Genomic DNA, 21,190 nt, shown 5'->3' on the forward strand with positions numbered 1-21,190 from the left:
CATTCTTGCTCACTGGAATCGTGCCACTTCATTCATGTAGAAGTGCTGTGCCAGTACTTAGCACTTTTTACTTTCAGGGTGATTGTCTCTAGACTGCACTCTGCTTTGGATTGGGTAAACATTTCTCATTAGGTTTTCTGTGGAAAATGTTTTAGTCCTTCATTATAAGTATTATGACAAGATTGAAGAGTGAGGATGTTTTCCACCCCTTCAGCTTTGAGCGAGTTGACTTTGGTAATAATTTCATGCCACTAATGTACTGTTTGGTCAAGGGACGGTGGTGATGAGTACCAACATAGCTCCATACAAAGAGCACGCATCTGGCTTTGCTTGTTCCCTTAATGCGTGGCAGATTGTATTTGACAAATGGGTCAGATCTTGAATTTGGACAAGGATTTTGCCCCACTAATAGCTTAGTTATCTTGTTATTAAATGTTTCCTAAGTTGTCACTCTTTTCATTATTGTTTATTAAGTCTTCTTCTGCCAAGTGTTGTCTGCAGACATGCCTCTGTGCACATTTAAATTTGCTGCTGTGCAATGTAAATTTATGCCTAACTATTTTTGTGGTCTGGCACTTAAAAACTCAAAGGTTTTGAAAAAGCTTCAGAATAAAGCTCTATACATGCAAAAGTATATCCTCAAGATCAACTTTATTCCAGGTACATCCTCCTTCTGATTTTTTGTAATTGTACATGTGTGCTCACATGTGACACGAGGTATTTTATGCAGGTGTTAGTAAATTGTCAGGGTGTAAAACACACGGGAAGACTTCTTTAGCTAGTTTGGTTGTGCTAGTTTACTGGCTACCTGAAACATCAGAAGGACCGATAATTGTTTCAATTTAAATTCAAAACAAAGCTCGTTGTGATTCATGGGAAAAGGCAGCATAGTAGCTTTACATATTAATAGGATGATGACTCTAAATAGTGATGCCGGAGTTTAATAGCAGTTCTGCTGTTTTCTTTGGTAGTGGCAGGGTCTTGTCTTGCCGTTTTGTAAGATGAAGAGTCCGTGTGCTGAATGGATGTGGGACTTTTCCTTTAGTCAAAATGAGGAATAAGTGGCGTGAGCTGTGCTTTGGCCCTAGCCCTAGACCATGGTATACACTTATGATGCAGATGTTATTTGATGTATTTGTGTGGGTTCAAGGTTTGACTAATTTTTATGTGTGTCTGTGTTTTTTTTTTGTTTTTTTTTTAAATGTTTGGAATCATTATATGGATTTTGTTTTCAAAGCACCTCTTTCAGTGATGTAGTAAGGATTTTTTTGGAAAAGATTACCTGCAAAAGGATCAAATACAAATCTTCAGAAGAGTATATTCAGCAAATATAATTGCCTATTTTTTTTTTAAGAATGAATGGACACCACCGAGTTGAAATATTAAAAGAAAGAATTTGACTGATTATCCAAGTATCATCTTACCAGCCAGTTTTAATCAAGAACTCATGAAAGGAGTCTTGAGGGACTGCTATAAAAGTTTTTTTTTCACCTGAGCCCAAGTGATGGTGGTTTGCCCATTTTGCAAAATGTATTTGGTGCCGAGCTGTAGCTAGCGAGCTCTCTCTCTGGAGCAGGACAGAGCTGTGGCTTGGTGGGTGAAACCTTCGGAGGGAGAGTCAAACTGAAACACTGCTGTCAAGTTGCTCATACATTAAGTGTCCCACTTCTTTTTAATACCCTGGCAGTTGATAGAACTATCTATTTTAATTTAGACATGCTAGGTTCACTATGTAAATTATTTGACTGAGCAAAATTCCAAATAAATGACTTCTGGAAGGATGCAGTATAATGCAGGGCATTAGTGCAAAAGTGTGCAGTTTTCTCCTTCATCCACCTTTCAGGAATAACTTTTAAAACAGTAAAAGAAGATACTTTGAATTGCATTGCTAACAACTGAAAGGCACCAGTAATTTTATCTGTTCATGGATGAACATACTTCATGGTTCTGTTCCGTACATTTTTTGAGGATAACTTCTCAAAGCTAATTTGATTTTAAAGGAGATCTAATTGTCTCCTGACCTGGTAAAATCTGCTGCTTGGACAATCAGCTATTTTGGCATTATATATTGATATCCACTGGAATACCAATATTCCTGGATAACTACATGATTGCAAAGCACATGATTTCTTGTTAAGATCCCATTCTCGTAAGACTAAGTACTTCTGGGAATGTTGCTGGCTTTCTACAGCTGTTATTTGTCAGCTTGAGAAGATCTTTACTTGTGCCTTTAGATTGGACTTCAGGCTGCTTGCAAAGTTGCACTACCATTAATGAATGATTTTATTATTGGGAAAAGATAGTTTAAAAGTTAGAACATTTTTATTTTATTATGGAGTAAAATGTAAATGCAATAGTTGTCATGACTTCGTGCAACTCATGGAAGTGTAGCCACAGCTGCGAATGCACTTATTTTTAAAAGTTAATGTGTCTGGTACTTATGTTATCCTCATCTAACTGCAGGGGAGGGGGAAAAAGTATGTTACCTCTATCTCCTCCCACCCACCAGAAAAACCCCAAACCACAAAAGGATCCTGGATGAACCGCAGTTCAGAGTTTATTGTGCACCCAAAACTTCCCCTGGTATCCATGTTTGGGAAGTTCAAGTCTTCTGATATATTTAAACAAGAGCAAGCAACCTAATTGTGTTGCACCAGAACTCCCATTTTGTTGCACTGCAGTTGCTACTTTTTCTGTACAAATCACTGGAAAAACACATGAAATGGCTGATACACTGTGCTTCAGTGCAGAGCTGTGACTTGCATGCACTCAACTGTAAGGTGGCTATCTGTGTTTTTTTTTGTTTTGTTTTGTTTTGTTTTGTTTTTGGTGTGTGTGAGAATTCAAGGTAATTTTATCAACGGAAGCTAGGAAAGAAAAGAAAATATTCCTGGAAAACTATTAAGATAAGGGTTAGGGAAACATGTGAAGCTCACAGGAAATTTTTGTTATCAAGCTATGGAAAACCTATTTCTTCAACAGAAGGTAGCAATCATTTTATCTTCTTGTTTTGCAGGACAGGAAGATGCCTATAAAGATTTTAGCACCAAGGACAAGATGCCAAATAATATGATTTTAGCAAACCAGCGGTGGGATGGGGGTGCCTCCTGAGGGCAGCAGTGCAGAGGTGGAGGAGATCTCATAGGTCGGGGCAGTGCTGATGGGGAAGCAGCTGCCGGGCAGGCGCAGGGTGTCCAGCAGGCATGGGGATGCTGGTGCCCCACCAGGGCATCCTCACCTCGGATATAAGACAAGCGCTGAAATTGGGGGGGAAAAATTGGAATGGGAATTCGTAGCTTCAAACCTGTACTTGGAAGGTTCTAGGCTCTGCTTGCCCCTCTGCTAAAGTTCTTTGCTCTTGAGTTGCTGTGATCGTTATTTGATGGCCCATAGGAAGAGGGATGCTGGTTCAGTTCACCAAGGGGAAGGCTCCATTTCTTGTATTTATTTATTTTTAGAATACTTCTGTCAGAAGGATTCTAACAATGATCGAGCCCAACTGCCTGACCGCTTCAGGGCTAAACAAAAATTAAAGCATGTCATTGAGGGCATTATCAAAATGCCTCAGAAATACATCCCCAAACTTCTTCAAATGGGCAGCCTCAACTTTCCCAGTGCTCACACTCCCCGCTCACCCAGCTGGGCAACAGACTCCACGGTGGCTGGGTGCTGGGGCAGGATGTGGCCCTGCTCATGGACTCTGGGGCAGCATCCATGAGGCAGGAGATATTTCTTTTTTCATGGGTCTTGAGCAGCTTGAGCCCTGTGTTGCAGTGACGGGCTTTGGTGCAGTCATCCTGTTAAGCAAGTGGAAGTTTTCGAGCTGGTTTCTGCCTGTCTCAGTGCCTTGGAGGAGGCTGAGTGGGAGAGAAAAAAAAACATTCCAGATGCGGCAAACTGCAAATCTGACTTCTGCTTCAGTGAGCCATAGAAAAAAAAAAGAAGGGATTGGAGCAGGAGGGCTTAGCTAATGCATTTTCTCTTGCTTTTCCTACTTTATAAAGTACAATGTCATGTTTGTTTGTTTTTATTTTTCCTTTTGGTAGTGGCACTGGTCTTTGCAAATATTCACCTGTACTGAAATTATGAAAATGTCAATGCATTGGGAGTTCACGTAGGTTTGTTGTTGTGTTTCTAAGAGTGCTTTCCTAAAAATATAATCATTTATATTTTACTATTGGTGCAAACTTACATATTTTCTAGTGATGGCTCTTTTTTATGCTATGTATATGAGTACAAAAGGGCATTTATTTAACTTTTCTTTCTAATTTTCTGTTGTCTTCCTTTCCTTGCCTTCCTTGCCTTCCCTTGCCTTTTGCCTTGCCTTTTGCCTTGCCTTGCCATTCCCTGCCTTTCCCTGCCTTTCCCTGCCTTGCCTTGTCGTGACTTGCCTTGCCTTGCCGTGACTTGCCATGACTTGCCTTGACTTGCTTTGCCATCCATCCTTAAGATAATGTAGTTAATACCCAAGACAACCTGTCCATCTTTTTCTTTTTCTTTTTCTTTTTCTTTTTCTTTTTCTTTTTCTTTTTCTTTTTCTTTTTCTTTTTCTTTTTCTTTTTCTTTTTCTTTTTCTTTTTCTTTTTCTTTTTCTTTTTCTTTTTCTTTTTCTTTTTCTTTTTCTTTTTCTTTTTCTTTTTTTCTTTTTCTTTTTCTTTTTCTTTTTCTTTTTCTTTTTCTTTTTCTTTTTCTTTTTCTTTTTCTTTTTCTTTTTCTTTTTCTTTTTCTTTTTCTTTTTCTTTTTCTTTTTCTTTTTCTTTTTTCTTTTCTTCTTCTTTTTCTTCTTCTTCCTCTTTTTTTTTTTTTTTTTTTCTTTCCAAAAGGGAACCGGGATTCTTTCTCCTGATGTTGAAAGAAGGCAGGGAGGAGACATGATAAGAACTTCAGTGGAAGGAGGTAAAATAAAATATCTCCAATTTTGTAGAACCAAAGTCTTCCCTAAGAAAAACTGTCGGGCCTTAAATCTTGGAAATAAATTGCAAGGCACTAATGTTTATTTTCTTCATGCTTTGGATGTATAATAATAAATGTGTGTATCCCATTACAAGCATTCTGATTTTTTTTTTTTCCATCTGACGGTTGTTTTTTTCTGTTTGTTTTATTAGTAGCATTTTGTATAATCACTTCTCTGAATAATGTTTATTTTAGGAAAGGTTATTCTGTCTTTCACACATAACAAAAAAACTAAATTCTGACTTTTAATGAACTTCTTCAAGGGTAAAAATAAATTTTAATGTTATGGCTTCTGTGAACTCCAGTTTTGTTTTTCTTTTGCTAACTGTACCCTCCCCATCCTCACAGCTTTTACTTGACTTGCTTTTTAGTCCCAGCAGCATGCTTAAATCCACGCACTTAAAAATTCTTACAAAATGACCTCTTTACTACCAAGCAGCTGCATTTATTGCATGGTAGTAAATAATGAAGAGGAAATCTGTTTTCCTTCAGATTGATGTAAATCTTTCAGGCTGATATAAAAAAAAATCAATTGATACAAACAAACAAATAATAATAATAATAATAATAATAATAATAATAATAATAATAATAAAAAAAAAACAGATTACTTATTGTAAACTTGGATTTTGTGGGCCTAATCCTGCAAACATGTGCCTGTTTGGCCCTTATTTCAGCATGCCTGACTTGCATGCTTATTTTTAAGCAAAATATTAGTTTATAGGTTTGTAGCTCAGCTGAAAATAGAGATTCTCTAGTTTGGAGGTTTTTTTGCTGCTGTCTGCAATTTCCCCTGAATATTGCAAACACATATTTATTTTTGAATATCCTGATAAAAAATGTGCCTTTCTTCATTTGTAATGCCTGGGAGATAAATGTGTGCATAGAGTGGGAGGGAGATGTTAAGAAAGAAGCAAAATTACCATCAAAATATGGAGTGTTAATGCAATTTATCCGATAAACATCACTTGGCAAATCAAAGCTGGTAGCGCATGCTGGGAATTGAACATCTTATTATTTATATATTTTTTAACAGAGAAAGTACATTTAAATATCACCTGAAGATGTAGCAAGCACATTTCATAATAAGAGCAGTGTGCAGATACTACAATTTTTGTTTTATTTCAAACATTTTAAAGGACTGACTTTGAACTGGTGAATGGATATGTGTGCTTGTTCTGTTTGGGACTTTTGGTGTCTTTGGTTTATGTTCTGTCCTTCAGTAGAGATAATATGGGTGCTCACAGATGTCAAGTGACCTGAAGTGAAAACATGTGAAGAACTGTAAATTGTTCTAATCTGCAGAAATGGATTAAATGGTGATGTAGACTCTAAAACTAAAAGGAAGAAATGAGTGACCAACAGTACCTTTTTATTCTTTTGCATGATATTCAAAAATTGTTATCGAAGTTTTCAACAGTTGCATTTTTCAAAATGATTGTGAATGAGCAAGGCTATATATGATTGCCCAAGCTCTCTTTCCCTCACACCGCAATTACTACATTTTTAATAAGAATTGATTTTGGAAATGCTCCAGAATGTACCACTTCATTTTGAAGATCTGAGTCTCTTTTGAGGTAGTGTCCTATAAAACAGGTGTTCTGGATCAGCAAGTTTTAGATTCTTGTTTTCTAGAAATGCTGAAGAAATATTCATCTTATTTCTCATCCCTGTTTTATTTGTTTAATTTCTGGGCCATACAGTTTTAGAAGGAAAAATATCATGCTCATAATTCACAGGCCATTTCTCAGGCAGAATTCCATTTTGTCACATTTTATTTAATGTGTTTTTATATGGGTTGGGAGAAGCTGTGTCATTGTCAGTGTGTGTCACACCCAGTGTTGTCTGTTATCTCCTCTGAAGCAGATGATGCAATTTAGTGCCTTCTTCTGTGTATGGTTAAGATTAGGGCATGGCTGTGAGCAAACTGACTAAAGATGGGCTAGGTAAGACCACGTGGCTGTGACACGTAAGGGGATGGATGAATGGGCATTGTAGCAGGGTGAACATGGGCCTCTGGGAGTTTTTGTCCATCACTGGCAACCTGTGCCCCTAAATCAGGAGTGGGTTTTGAAAATTGTAGAACTGTTGCATATTCCATGGAGGCAGATCTATGTCATGGCATAGATGTCATATCTATAGATATCATGGCATCATACACATGTTCTTCAGTTGCTTCTCAGGAGCACCCTAGAAAGTGAGCTCAGTGCCATAATGTTTTCATATTCCTAAGATCCTTTAAGGCATTCCTGGTATTTCTGTTGCACCCATACATAGGATACTTCTGAGCAAAACAGCAGTCTCAGGTCTATGTTGCAGCCTTCTTGCACTTATCCTGTTCCAGCCCAATATTCCTTGTTACCTACGCTACTTATGAATGGTCTTGTACAAATGTAAACACTACCCAATGGTGCTTATAACACAGCATGTGAACCTGGGCAGAAAGTTTTCCCCAGCTATTACTGGCATGTATACTGGCAGGTCAAACCTTCAAGCATTTGCTTTCGTGGGTTTGGAGTGGGGCATTCAGGAGCAGCATGGACAGCTTCTTCTAGCTGCGAATCCTGGAGCACAAGCTAGAACTGCTGCCCCCTTCGTTTCCCTGCCATGTAAAACTCTCCTTCTTTCTAGGAAGAGCCTCTAGGCTATAACCAGAGCTCACCATTATTAATTTGGCAAGCAGAAGGTACGGGAACTTCCTGGGTTTGTATTTTCAGGAAAAGAAGTTCTAGGGAAGTGATTCAGGAGACAAGATGCAAAGAAAGCACCAAATGCTTTAATTCTAATAAAAGCAAAAGTGAAATCTCTATTGTTATATAAATCAAGACACCTTGGCTCTTAGCACTTGGAGGTGGTAAACAGGTAATTTAACCATAAAAAGTAACACTGGAGGTTTCAGTGTGGTACAGAGAAACCCACTGTCCCCACGGCAGCCTGGGACCTGGAACCCCTTGTCTACAGCATGCCTCTCCTGCTGCCTCACCACGGCTCAGTAAAGTAGCAGAAGCAAACCCTGTGCTGCATGACCAGGTTACAAAAGTCTTAAAAAGCCAAGTCTGTCCCAACTGACGCTGTGAAACAAGTTTAGGCTGCGATATCAGAAAGTTTTTCCTTGAAGCTGGACTGCATAAAGTACAACATGAAGGTATAACGGCGCATGGGCACTACTGTCACCACCACCGGTTGGACTCCGTCTCTCAAAAACTGATCTCTCTTGGGCTAGGTCTCCATGGACTTTGACATATGGGTGTAAGTTACCAGCAGTTGCTGAGTATGTGGGAAGTGCTAGCAATCATCAGCTTTTCCACTTCTGCGGATTGAAAAATTGTCAGCTTCTGCCTCTTTGTCCTTTGCATTCACACTCATTACAGTCCACATTCCCCTTGTAACAAGCATCCTCTTTTCATCTAGAAGCCACCTGAGGAAGGATACTGGAATAATATGAAAGCAGTTGCTAGAATCAGGCTTACGTTGCTGGAAACCTGCCTCTCATTCACTCTGTCATAAGGTATCTTATTAGCTGTTGATCCAAAAAGAGTCCTTTGGCTGTCAGTAACTTTTGGTAGGCAAACCACTTTGCAGTCTGCCAGTGAATCTGCATCTTCCAGTGAACTTTCAAGCTTGTCTAGATCCAAGATGGTCTGCTACCCAGGCAGTCAAGAAAGTAAGGGTAAGAGGAGGACATCCTTCTGGTCCCTGCCCAGGCGGTGTTTCCAACACGAGCTTCAGACAGTGTTCAAGACACTTTCCTTTCAAATGGGATGCCTGCTTCCAACCCTTGATTCTCAGGCTTCAATGGCATACCTACTTCCCAGATCCTTCTGGTGCTGATGAAATTTCTTCTTTTTCTAGAAGCACTTCAAAAAGCTTCACTGCTGTCAAGATTGGAGTCACTGCTACTAACTCCTGGAGCAAAGGTTGGATGAATGCCTAAGGAAGAACTGTGGGGAGCAGGCAAACACAGGGCAGGGCCAGAACAGCTAGTAAACAAACATTAATTGATTAGTCATGGATTCGTTCCATCCCTCTTCAGCGCTGCACTCGGGGTGCATGCCAGGGATGCATGCCCTCGTATGCCAGCCTTAGAGTGCTGAGAACAAAGCAGCTCCAGATGAATGCTAAGGTGACTGGTGTTCATGGGGAACTGAGGTGTGACAACATGATCTCTGGGCACAGGGAGATAGAAGGCTACAGCAATGAAAATCATAAAGGTGACAGACATATTTCCTTTAAAACAGTGTTAAAAACCCAACAACCAAACCAACCAACCAACCAGAAACAAAAGAAAACAAAACTGATGAATAGCAAGAAGGTAAAGTGGGCCTGAGTTTCTCTCTGCAATGGTAATTAGAAAGAGATTGGGGATCCTCTTTGAATATACTTGAGTACTGTTGTGTTTCTTTTGCACTAGCCAGATTTCCTATCTCTCCCTAAGAAGCCTGCCAGAGCTAATCAGCCTGCTGATATCTGTGGAGGTAGCGTGAGACACAGGTGAGTTGGACAGAGGTGGGGTCAGTTCATGATTTGCCTGTGCTGACAACGCTGGAGGTAACAGCTGGGAGTACGTATGTCTATCAGGGACTGAGTCACTGCTCAGCACCTTGCCCTCATCCCGTGCATTGCTATCACTGCACTTGGAGCAAACAAGTCGCTGCTTAAGAATAAAACATTAACATGCGTGTGCGTGTAGTGCTGGCTGGCATCATGGGTATCAACCCCAGTCAGTTTCTGCATAGGTTTTTGCTTAGTAAATTACATCTCCGAATTTTGACTGGCAGTTTGAACAAGGGCACCAGACAAACAGGAGGAGGACTGGAGCAGGAGGGTGGCAGTCACCCTTATCTCTCAGCCTGGCAGCTCTGGGCGTGTTGCTCTGGAGGTGAGACAGGCTTTGGTTGTGCTATGCGAGGTGAGTGCCAAGCTACCTATTACCAGCAGTGCTGTTGATACAACAGTCAGCAGCTAAACAAAATGGTAAGTCAGGTGTGAGGTGTACCTGAAGAAGAGGAAGACTGGGAAGGGGTTCCTAGCATGCAAAGGTGTTGTTTCTGCTGCACTCTTCTGTGGATCACGTGGCTTTTTCTGGCACAAGGCTATAATCTATACAGTCTCAAAAAGCTGAAGGTGCAATCAAGAATGGAGGATACTTTGGCCCCAAGAGAATCAAATTATATGATACCTTGATCACAAGGAGAGACGTGGCTGCTGGTGCTCCCTGCAGTGGCCATGCTTTTTGAAGATAAATTGTCCACTTAAAATTTGGAAATACTCCTGTAAGTGAGTCACACAGTATCTCCTCACACAGTAACTTCTATTATTCAAAGAAATCTCTGTAATAAGCACTGAAGATTTAGAGGATGTAAAACAAATTTACGTAGTCCACACATTGGAAAAGTGAATAAAGCATGTTTCACAAAGACGGATGTATCTAGTTTTTAATATTATCAGGATATTTTGCAAAACATTCTTTAGTAAAAAAAAATGTCTTTACCAAAAATAAGGTTAAAGGGCTTTGATTCCAGTCCAACACTTTATTTGGAGGGGAGGAAGTGGACTAGAGCACATTAGGCTGGACACCAGTAGTGCTTAGTTTTAATTTTATGTGAAACTGATGACCCAACAGCTTCTTGGCTTCTGCTTTATTCTTGTATCCCTTAATTTTTAAACTGAATAAAGGCATGTCTGTTCCCAGACTAACAATATTATTGATAGGGTATTTTAGGAAAAGTTAAGTAAAACAGAATAGTCGACTTCTGAAAGGAAGACAAGTACTGAAGACAAATACTTGTTAAGACGTATGTAACTTGTTCACTCTGTCTGCCCACAAGCAGGAAAATAAAACTGGCATGGCTCCACACCAAGCATTTCTAGTGTTCCAGTTAAAACTTGGTATGATCTGTCAGCTGTAGAAAATGTTTGTGCTGGCTTTTGCCGATATTTGTCAGTGTTTGCTGTTTCTGCCTGCATGTACAAATGTTTAAGAGTGTAGTTTCCTCACTGTTTGAGGATGCTTGCAATAGGATGGGAAGGGAAGATCTCTGCTCCTGATCAGCATGGAAAGCACATGGCAAGGCTTGTTGAAAAGTACTTCATTGCTCTGCATAGGTAGGGGCAAAATAAAAGGTGTTGCATATGATGAAAACATTTGCATGCTGTTGCTTGTAATATGTATTTTGTCCTGTATCAAAAAGCAATCTCACTACCCTTTCTCCTTTTCAATAACTGATGAAGATTTTTTTTCTTTCCTTGTTCTGTGCAATCAGGCATGCAACCACATTTCTGTCCTTATAGGGACATGAGTAAAGATTGATTCAGAGGTACATACTTCTGAATAAGATATGCAAAAATGATAGTATTAGTAAGAGTGCCAAAGTTGGAAGATGGTTTATTTGATCTGCAGAATGATAAACTGATGAACTGGTAAGTGTGATACTGACTGAATCCAATGGCATGCACCACAGCAATTACACTTTACAGCAATTACACAGCAGTTAACTACTTTGTCTAAGTGCCACTGTCACTTGCTACTGTCATTACAATCAATGTGGCTACCTGTGCAGAATTACCACAGTCATCCTTTGAGATGAAAAAAGGAGTACGTAGATACAGTTATTTTTTAGCTAACAGGTCATTTTCCTCCCACCCTGACAAAATGACCCCAAAAATGCTCTACAGTTTTGCAAAGAAATGCTTCACTGAATGGTTCACTGTTTCACAAAGTAAAAAGTAATTACAGGATATGACCTGTTAGAAACTAGAAGAATTATTTATGATACTCGGTGGAGGTTCAAGTCAAACAGGTCAGTAAGCCCAAAACTTCTGAATTCTGCCACTGAGGTATTGAGTAACAATGAGAGTCTTAAAGGATCTGGTATTTTTGAATTGAGGTGAATAACTGTACAAGGTGCCATGTCATTTCAGATGCTTTGCTAGAACAAAAACTGTCTGAGCTCAGAAGGAAAGATTTATGCAATAAATAGGCTTTTTGCTTTTGACCTCCATCTCCTCTGCAGAATGCAGCTTTGATCTTACTAAAATCATATTTGAGTTGTCTCAATTCAATGCTATGAAAGATCTGAGTAGGTCTTTAACAAATAAGCTGCCTAAATTCAGCAACTTGCATAAATGAGAATATATCCTCATCCTCATCTCTAAAATTATGAATGCCTGCCAATCCTTATCTTCAATCTCCTAATTTAGGTAGGAGGAGCCAAGTTCAGTGGTTGAGAGAGACGTGTTACATAATGCTTGTTTAGTGTACCAGATTTTGGTCAACACATACCAGCTGAAACTTGGCAGTCTAAGCAGGCTGTGAACATAAATTCTGTGCAGACATGTTTACCTTTTGTTAGCTACAAAACATGTTCAGGGGATTACATCAAATACAGTGCTCTGATAAATGCAGCTGTATTTTCTTTCTGATTTGTAAATTGAAGTGGCTGATGTTTCACACAGCAAATCTGTGCACTAAAGCAGGTATGAAACTTTCCCCATAGCAGATAACTGGCAGAGGCTATGTCTTTAATGGATACCCAGTTTAATACAGTCAGATAAGCTGTGTACTTGTACTAGTTTTGGTAACTATAGCTATGGCTGTTTGTGGTTATAGCACTGTGGCCTCTTGTTGCATGGAGTTTCTTAACTTCTTTTCTGAAACATTATGTGCTTCATGAACAGATTAGATGACTTTTTATAGTAGCTTTACATATACTAATTCCTTCCAAATACACCAGACTTCCCGAATGTACCAAGAATTATTGGAACATGAATAGCTGACTTTTTTGTAGCACTAGTACATACGTTAATGTGGAAGTTACGGCATGTAGTTGGGTAAGTTTCTTTCAGAGTTAGACTGTAGAAAATACCTACTGTCTGAATATGACAAAGCTGAACTTCAGTGCCTTTTAAAAAGCACTGTTTTTTTTGTTTTTTTTTTTTTTTTTTTTTCTTATTTGCTAGTATTCTGTTATGCCTTATATATATATAATATATATTATTAAGTTATTCTACAGTTGATTTTAAACCAATAGCAACCAATACTGCCAGAGTACTAGCAATATTTTTCATGTAGTCTCAGACTATAAAACATCTATTATATTTACTTTTTCCCTTAAAGCTTATTCCTTTTCAGTAAGAGGATTATATAAGAAATCAAACAACACCCATTATCTACCCTTTTCTCTGCCAAAAATAAATGAGATATTAGCTCTTGTGGTCAGAAGAAAAAAATTCAAAGGCTCAATAGGATAAATAAGATTAGTTAGAATCAAGTTTTCCAAACCTTAGAACTGTAATCAACTTAAACCAATTTTGGAAATGTTTAATAGATGACAGTACTTTACTAAAGAGAGCTTATTTAGAGCCAGTTAGTACTTAGCTTGTAAGCAAATACATTGTGCAAGGAGTCCTTCCCTACATACTACACTGTCACTGCAACCTCCTCTTCCTAGCCTAACGCTGTCTGTCCATCAGTGCTCTCACTGTTTTTTCACCTTTATACCCCACCATGTTGGGTGATTTAATTGCTTGATGTGAGTAGCAAGACAGCAACTGAAGATGCATCAATGAAGATGCAATTCCTGAAAAATTTGTGAAAATAGGTGGTTGGGTAGAAGAGACCCAATACCTGGACTGAAAGAGAGTCTTTAACATGAAATTGCATATTATGCACCAGATAATTGACACAAGAGAATTATAAAACCTGGCAGTTCACAGCAAACCAGATACACAAAGCAAACCATGGTTTATGGTTTATTCCTCGTGCATCTGCTTCTGTTTTCTGTATATGGTGCAATGCAACCATTACATGCAAAAGCAGGGCTTAGCGAACTGTTCTGAACTGTTGTATCAGAATTGCATTGATTTTATTTTATTTTATTTTATTTTATTTTATTTTATTTTATTTTATTTTATTTTATTTTATTATTTTATTTTATTTTATTTATTTTATTTTATTTTATTTTATTTTATTTCATTTATTTATTTTATTTTTTTTTGTGATGGAGCAGAAGTCATTTGCCCTTTGCTAAACAGGAAGGGTCAAAAGTGAATGGTGCTATAGTGTTCTCATGGTTTTGTGTCCAGGTCTGTATTGCCCTGATGAATTATGATTGATTACATCTATAATCATGTATGCATATGTATGAGTGTGCAAGTATGGATAATGCATGTGTAAGTTTTGTAGAGCTTAAAAGGTCTACTGCTGTTGAAATGGTCTTTTCTGGAGCCCTTTTTCAGTCTTTACTTCTCTTTCAAGAGAGTTATTATGTGGGTTTGAAAAATGTACTAAGAAAGCATCTTTGTAGACACAAATGCTCTAAATATTTGTTCACTGAAGAGTTTTGGGATCGCTGGTCTGCACAGCACTTGTAGGTGGCCTTAAGACAGCTGGCTGATCATGTTCTGCAGGCGCTGCTCCAGACACTAAGTGCTTACAGGATGGTATCTCAAGTGCTTCTGCAGGGCAGATATGGATCTTCTGTAAAAGGAAGTAGTGAGCTCTGTTGAGATCCAGCCCCTGTGATAAAAGCATTTGAGAACTTTTATTCTAATATTAAATAAGGATAATCCTCTCCACCTCAGTAAAGTATAGCCACCCAAAGCTTTTTCCTTAATAAGAAAGCAACGAAAGAAGCCTGAACAAACCGTTTATTTTGTATTATTTTATTTTGTATTATTTTATTTTGTATTATTTTATTTTGTATTATTTTTATTTGCTCTTTCACATAGCCACTCTACTCTCAGGTGTTTTTTTTTTAATTATTTATTAAATTTATTTAGTCTCCTTCAGAGGTGGCATGCCATCACTGTGGTCTAATACATGAAATAATTTTTAATATGCTTTCCCTAGCATAATTAGTGAGGATTATTTTATATGAATAAAACTCCAAGCTGCTGAGTTTTTGCCTCTATAGAGTCATGTCTGAGTGGTGTGGTACATTTCAGCAATTCTTCAGGCTTGAAAGCTGGTGGCATAATGTAAGGCCAGAGTTTCTGTAGGTTAGCCTTTTTTTTTTTTTTTCCTGAACCTGTCACTGGAGAAAGAACAGGGAAGGAGGAACAGCAATAGGTAGAGCAGATGACTCCTGAAAGAAAGTCAAACAGTACTGTGACAAGTAGCTAGAAGAAGTAGGGTAGTCCTGTACAAGTTCTGTGTGTGCACCCGCTTTGCAAATCAGAGTTCTTAGTAGAGAAGCTTGAGCTTGAACCGTAGAATCATAGAAGGGCTTAGGTTGGAAGGGACCTCAAAGATCATGTAGTTCCAACTCCCCCACACCACAGGCAGAGACACCACCCACTAGATCAGGTTGCTCAGGGCCCCATCCAACCTGGTCTTGAACACCTCCAAGGATGGGGCATCCACAGCTTCTCTGGGCAACCTGTTCCAGTGCCTTACCACCCTCTGATTGAGAATTTCCTCCTAATCTAAATCTCCCCTCTTTTAGTTTAAATCCATTACCATTCATCCTGTCATTATTTGATTGAGCAAAGAGTTGCTCTGCATCTTTTTTATAAGTCCCATCTAAGTATTGAAAGGTTGCAATGAGATCACTCCGGAGTCTTCTCTTCTGTAGGCTAAACAGCTCCAGCTCTCTCAGTGTTTCTTCTTATGAGGGGTGCTCCAGCCACTTGATCATCTTTGTGGCCCTCGTCTGGACTTGCTCTAACAGCACCACGTCCTTCTTGTACTGGGGGCTCCAGACCTGGATGCAGTTCTCCAGGTGAGGCCTCACAAGGGCAGAGCAGAGGGGGACAATCACCTCCCTTGACTTGCTGGCCACTCTGGTGATGCAGCCCAGGATGCAGTTGGCCTTCCGGGTTGCAAGCATGCAGTGCTGGCTCATGTTGAGCTTTTTGTGCACCAGAACCCCCAAGTCCTTCTCCACAGGGCTGCTCTCAGTGATTTCTTTTCCCAGTCTGTACTCACTTTGACTTGTTGAACCTCTTTAGGTTCGTGTGGGCCCACTACTCAAGCTTGCCCATGTACCTTTGGATGGCATCCCTTCGTTCTGTTCTATCAACCACACCACTCAGCTTGGTGTCATCTGCAGATTGCAGAGCATGCACTCAATCCCACTGTACAGGTCATTGATATAGATATTAAAGAGTACCAGTCTCAGGACAGTACCCCAAAGGTACACCACTCATCACCAACCTCCACTTGGACATAGAGCCACTGATTACCACTCTCTGGGTGTGACCTTTAAGCCAACTCCTTATCCACTGAATGGTCCACCCTTTAAATCCATCTCTCCAATTTGGAGATCAGGATGTTGTATGGGACCGCGTCAAAGGCCTTGCAGAAGTCCAGGTAGATGGCATCAGTCTGTCTTCTTTTGTCAACTGATGCAGTCACTCCATTGTAGAAAGCCACCCAATTGGACAGGTATGATTTGCCCTTCGTGAAGCCATGCTGACTGTCTCAGATCACCTCTTTTTCTTGCATATGCCTTGGCATTGCTTCCAGGAGAATCTTTTCCATGATCTTGCCAGGCACAGAGGTGAAGCTCACTAGCCTGTAGTTCCCCAGGTCCTCCTTTGTAACCTTTTTGAAAATGGGAGTGATGTTTCCATTTTTCCAGTTGCTGGGGACTTTGCCTGCCTGCCAGGACTTTTCCAATATGATGGAGAGAGGCTTAGCAACTACATCAGCCAGTTCCCTCAGGACCCTGGGATGAATGTCATCAGGTCCCACAGACTTGTACCTGTTTAGTCTCGGACCTGCTCTTCACTTACAGTAGGTGGGACTTTGGTCCCCCAGTCTCCATCTACAGGTTCAGGAAAACATGACTTTCAGTGAAGACTGAGGCAAAGAAGTTGTTGGGTACCTTGGTCTTTCTAATGTCTGTCATTACCAGTTCACCATTCGCATCCGTCAGAGGGGATACACTCTCCTTGTCCTTTCTTTTCAGAGCTTTGGGAGGATGGGTTCTTGTCCTTGTGACCCTGAGCTCTAATCCTCCAAGTTCTCATCAGACAGGAAAGGATTTCCCTCTATCACTGACAAGATTCCTCTAAATAAAGGATTAAAGAACAGAGAATTGCACTGAGAAGAAAAAGGCGTAAACAAAAATGGATTTCAGTACTTCAGTGAAACCTCATTCACTAGAGTTGTTTATACATGTAGTTTTTAGCTTATTTAACAAAAACCAAAAGCAGATTCTTTCAGTCTTGGACATACCACAAGATAAGCATCTCTAATGATAAATTACTGGGAGAAAGATGACAAGCTGTCAGCACTGGATAAAAATTGTGTTCCTATTCAAAAGTTACAGGAGTGAAAGGTACAACAAAGACTTCCAGGAAAGAGAGAATCAAGACATGAATCAGCAGGCATGAACAAAAAAATTAAATGTCAAAGACTAGACATCTGTCATGAGATATGTATTTCTCTCTCATCTTTTATTTCAGCCAAGACTTTCTCAGACTACTCTGAGGTCTACATTTGGAATTGTAGTGATTAGAAGCACCTGACTATGCCAGTACTTTTATTCAGAAATGAGGAAAGAAAACAAAAATATGCCAAGATGTAGTTTTATGGCATTCAATGTGTTTTTTATGACCTTCATTAGCCTAAACATGATATTGTAGTATAGTAATCTTTTTCACTTTCTCTTTCCACTCTTCTTTCTAGTCATTTTTAAACTAGGGAATTTGATACACTCTTTCATAAAACATAAACTTTTTTTTTTTTCTGATTATTTTAACATATTCATGTTAAATATTTGCTGTATGTGAGATGCAAACTTCTAGATATCACGTGAACAGTCTTAATTTCAACAGGGGGTTGTTTTTTTGATCTTATTCTGTTACTGACTCTGAACTATTTGGAAATAATCTTTGTAGAAGGGAAGACAGGAAAAGAAAAGAGGAATAGAAGGTGAGGATGCATACCTCTAAACTAGTCAAGTAATCCTGATTTTCAAATAAATGCTGGAATAAAAGTTCCAAACACCTGTAAACACTCAAAAGATTAAAATGAGGTGAATTCCAGTCAAAAAGTCATGTCAAGTCAATATTATTTCCTTCTTTGATAGGATAATGGGTCTTTTGGACAGATGGGGAGAAGCAAATTTCATTTGCCTTGGCATTATTAGGGTTTTTGTTATGTTTCTTATGATATGTTAATTTAGTAAATAGGCTAGAGGAATGAAAATGTATAGCTAGCTGAGTGCAAGACTTTGAATTCAGATTTCAAAAAACCTTGCCACGAAGTTTGTATTGAAAAAAAAAAAAAAAAAAAAAGGTACTGGGGAGCCCTGTGAGGGTCTGAGGGTCTTTTCTGGGTTTGATACTAATATGTATTTTTTTTTCAATAGCATAGATGCTAGAGAGGATGTGATGGAGTTCTCAGATGTGGAGGAGTCGTGGAGTTGCCAAAACTGGAAGGGGTATAAAGCATGCTGGAGGACAGGATAAATACTGAAAATGATCTTGATGAGGTAAGGTAGTTTGGGGGACAGGAACAGAGAAATAAGCATTTCAATAGGAAGATGTGCAAGATCTGCTGCTAGTAGGAGTAAGACAATGCAAAAGCAAAATACAAATGTGTGGATATGCTTCTAAAGCAGACAATGAATGAATATTACCTTTTTCTGTACCATCTCTTTCTGTAGTTTTGCCCGTGCAGTATGTGTGTATAGAGTATTTTTTATTTCCTGTATGTTCTTTGTCTATTGGATCTGCCTTTGTGGCTTGCCCAGCCTCATTCTGTATGTCATGCTTCAAAATTTGTTTTTGCTTCTCATTCATTTCCTGCTGTATGCTTTGTAAATTCAGATTATTGAGGACCCATGACTTTGTCAAGCTGAACTGTTTTTAAGTTTTTAAGTTTTCTTATTCTGCCTTTTGAATGGTGTAGTTGCTTTATTTTTTTTTTTTCCTTTATTTAAAGTGTGCTACTTTTTTTGCCAGTAAAATATCTTCCTTTCCTTGAATCTGGTATCTTCTGTGTTCATGTCAACTGATCTTGTTCTTCCTTTTTTTTTTTTTCTTTCTTTCTTTCTTTCTTTTTTTTTTTTTTTTTTTCCCTAGATATATTAAACTATCAAGTAACAATTCTGCTACTTGATTTGCCTTTGCATGCACAGCTGGTTCTCCTAGAAGCATTACTGAACATTGATGGTCTCCCTTTCTAGCTGATTTCTTCATCTTTCCTTTCAAAGCTGGCCTTCCCAAATCATTAATAGAATTTTCTTTACTTTCCCAGCTCTAGGAGAGAGATTTTCAGACAACTATACCGGTCACTTTTCTGACAGGGTGCTGTCTATTCTCACCTTTACCTGAGAATTTCCAGCTGAGCACCTTCTACTATCCCTGTGGAGCCAAAATGCAGAGCCTGTGGTCCTCTGACATGGAGCAGCAGCTTGTCTCCTCCTCCACCCCAGCTGTCTTCTCAACATACTTACTCTGTGCACATGCAGCCTGTATGAATTATCCCATCCATTCTCATGCTAACTGGCATAGATAATCACACTTAATATTTAACATGTTCAGGCTCTTCTATTAAGTTTCCCACTTTTCTTTCACTGGTACAGATGTCTAAAGTGTTCTGTAGATGGACTGTTTGTTTTTGTTTTCTTGCTATCTTGTATGACTTATTTTAAGGAATAATCATTGTCAACTTTCTCACTTCTTCCTGTGTCTCCCTTTGCTCCATTTCTGCCCAGGCTCATGTAGTTATAACATGTTTGGGTTCATGTCAAGGGTTCTAGGTAATCTTACTCGTTCTTACTGACAATAGCCTTTGTTGTATAGTTGGGGGGAAAAAAAAAAGGCAGATATAATTGGCAGGTCATCAGGAAAGATATTTCCTGTGAAGAGAGGAAATATTAGTCGTAAGGCACTGATGAAACACAGATGTGGAAGAAGGATACAGGAAAAATAAAAGCTGACAAGAATCAATGCAGACACTTGGTATTAAAGGGGACGGTGATCCTCTGGTGCAAAAGGAAGCTAAAAGGCTTCCTCTTTTGCCTATCAAAATAAAGACAAAGAAAGGGATTGTTATTCGTACGTAAATCTAGCAGCTGAACAAAATGGTAAAGGGCTAAATAAGCTAAAGGATGGTGGATGCTGGAACAAATGCATGTAAATAGGTTACAGGCTACATGCCGGAAGATGGCTGCTGACCAAGGGAGAAAACAAGTTGCTAGAGCAGCTTCCACTAGAAGAAGGGTTTAGGAATTTAGAAAATTCTCTGGCTAGGAGGTTGCTGAAGACATGGTAAAATGGTCCAACAATACACTACCTCTCAGCCCTATGCTTTAGAAAAGATTTAACACATTAAATTCTGTCTCACAGGCTCACTTTATTTTTTTAATTTTTATTTATTTATTTATTTATTTGACACAAACATCCTTACATCCCCTATGTAATTAACAGCAGGGACTGATTTAGAAAAACTGCACAAATGTACCTGGCATGGTTCTTTGATGCTGTGAGATAAAAAGAGTAGTTTTCAGAAGAGAGAAAAGAGTGGCTCTTGGTTTTAAGGATTATCTAAAGGGCTAAGTGGTAACTACTATTATGTTTGGTTTATTCTTTGTCTCCAAGGATTGATTGCTCATCTTAAAAAAAAATCAATGGTTGCCTAGTGACAGGCAATTATACTATAATTTGATTTCTTGTGTACAGATAAAATATTGTCTTGGCGCATAATGAGTCTAAAGTTATGATTGTATCAAAGTTTTGAGATTTTTAAGCAAGACATGTACATTGTTTTTGGCATTTCTATAAGCCTCTTGCATAGTTAATGTGTGGAAGAATTACATTCGAGGGTAGAATAAGGAGATATTGTTTGGTTGATTTAGCTTTGTTTTTATCCTATAATACATTTATTTTTTTTTCCAAGTGAAAATAAATAAATAAACATAAAATCTGTGCAGGTGTTCTCTGCTGTGAACCCTAGCTGTCTGAGCATCACTGACACTGGCAGAATCAGTTGTCTGCTACTTATTTATTTCAGTTCATTTGAACAGGAGAGTAAATTCCTGGTGGATGTGAATTTGCTGATTGTGAGTTCCCTCAAAATAATGAAATAAGACATTGGAAAGACAAGTCACAAGAACTGCAATAAAATTGTGTTGTTCTTATTTACAAAGATTTGTTTGGGCTTCTGCAGATTCGTGTCATTGTAAATTGGATCCTTTCCAAAGGATAATTGTTTTTCTGAAAATTAAAGTGAAAGTAAAATACATAACAAAGGAAAGAGAAGATATATTGCCACTGTATCATC

At 38.7% G+C, this 21,190-nt stretch overlaps 1 long non-coding RNA gene across 2 annotated transcripts in view; it reads left to right on the forward strand.

Annotated features, from left to right (window-relative positions):
- The window catches only part of LOC311432744, a 64,251-nt gene that overhangs the window by 3,563 nt on the left and 39,498 nt on the right, over positions 1–21,190 (forward strand). The window contains exon 2 of one of the 2 annotated variants that reach the window (XR_014690284.1): positions 18,273–18,395. This is a non-coding gene — a long non-coding RNA (uncharacterized lncRNA). The remainder of the gene's footprint in view (positions 1–18,272; positions 18,396–21,190) is intronic. The other variant, XR_014690285.1, reaches the window with a different exon arrangement.

Source organism: Aythya ferina, assembly GCF_964211825.1.
Source record: "Aythya ferina genome assembly, chromosome: 2".
Lineage (NCBI taxonomy): Eukaryota > Metazoa > Chordata > Aves > Anseriformes > Anatidae > Aythya > Aythya ferina.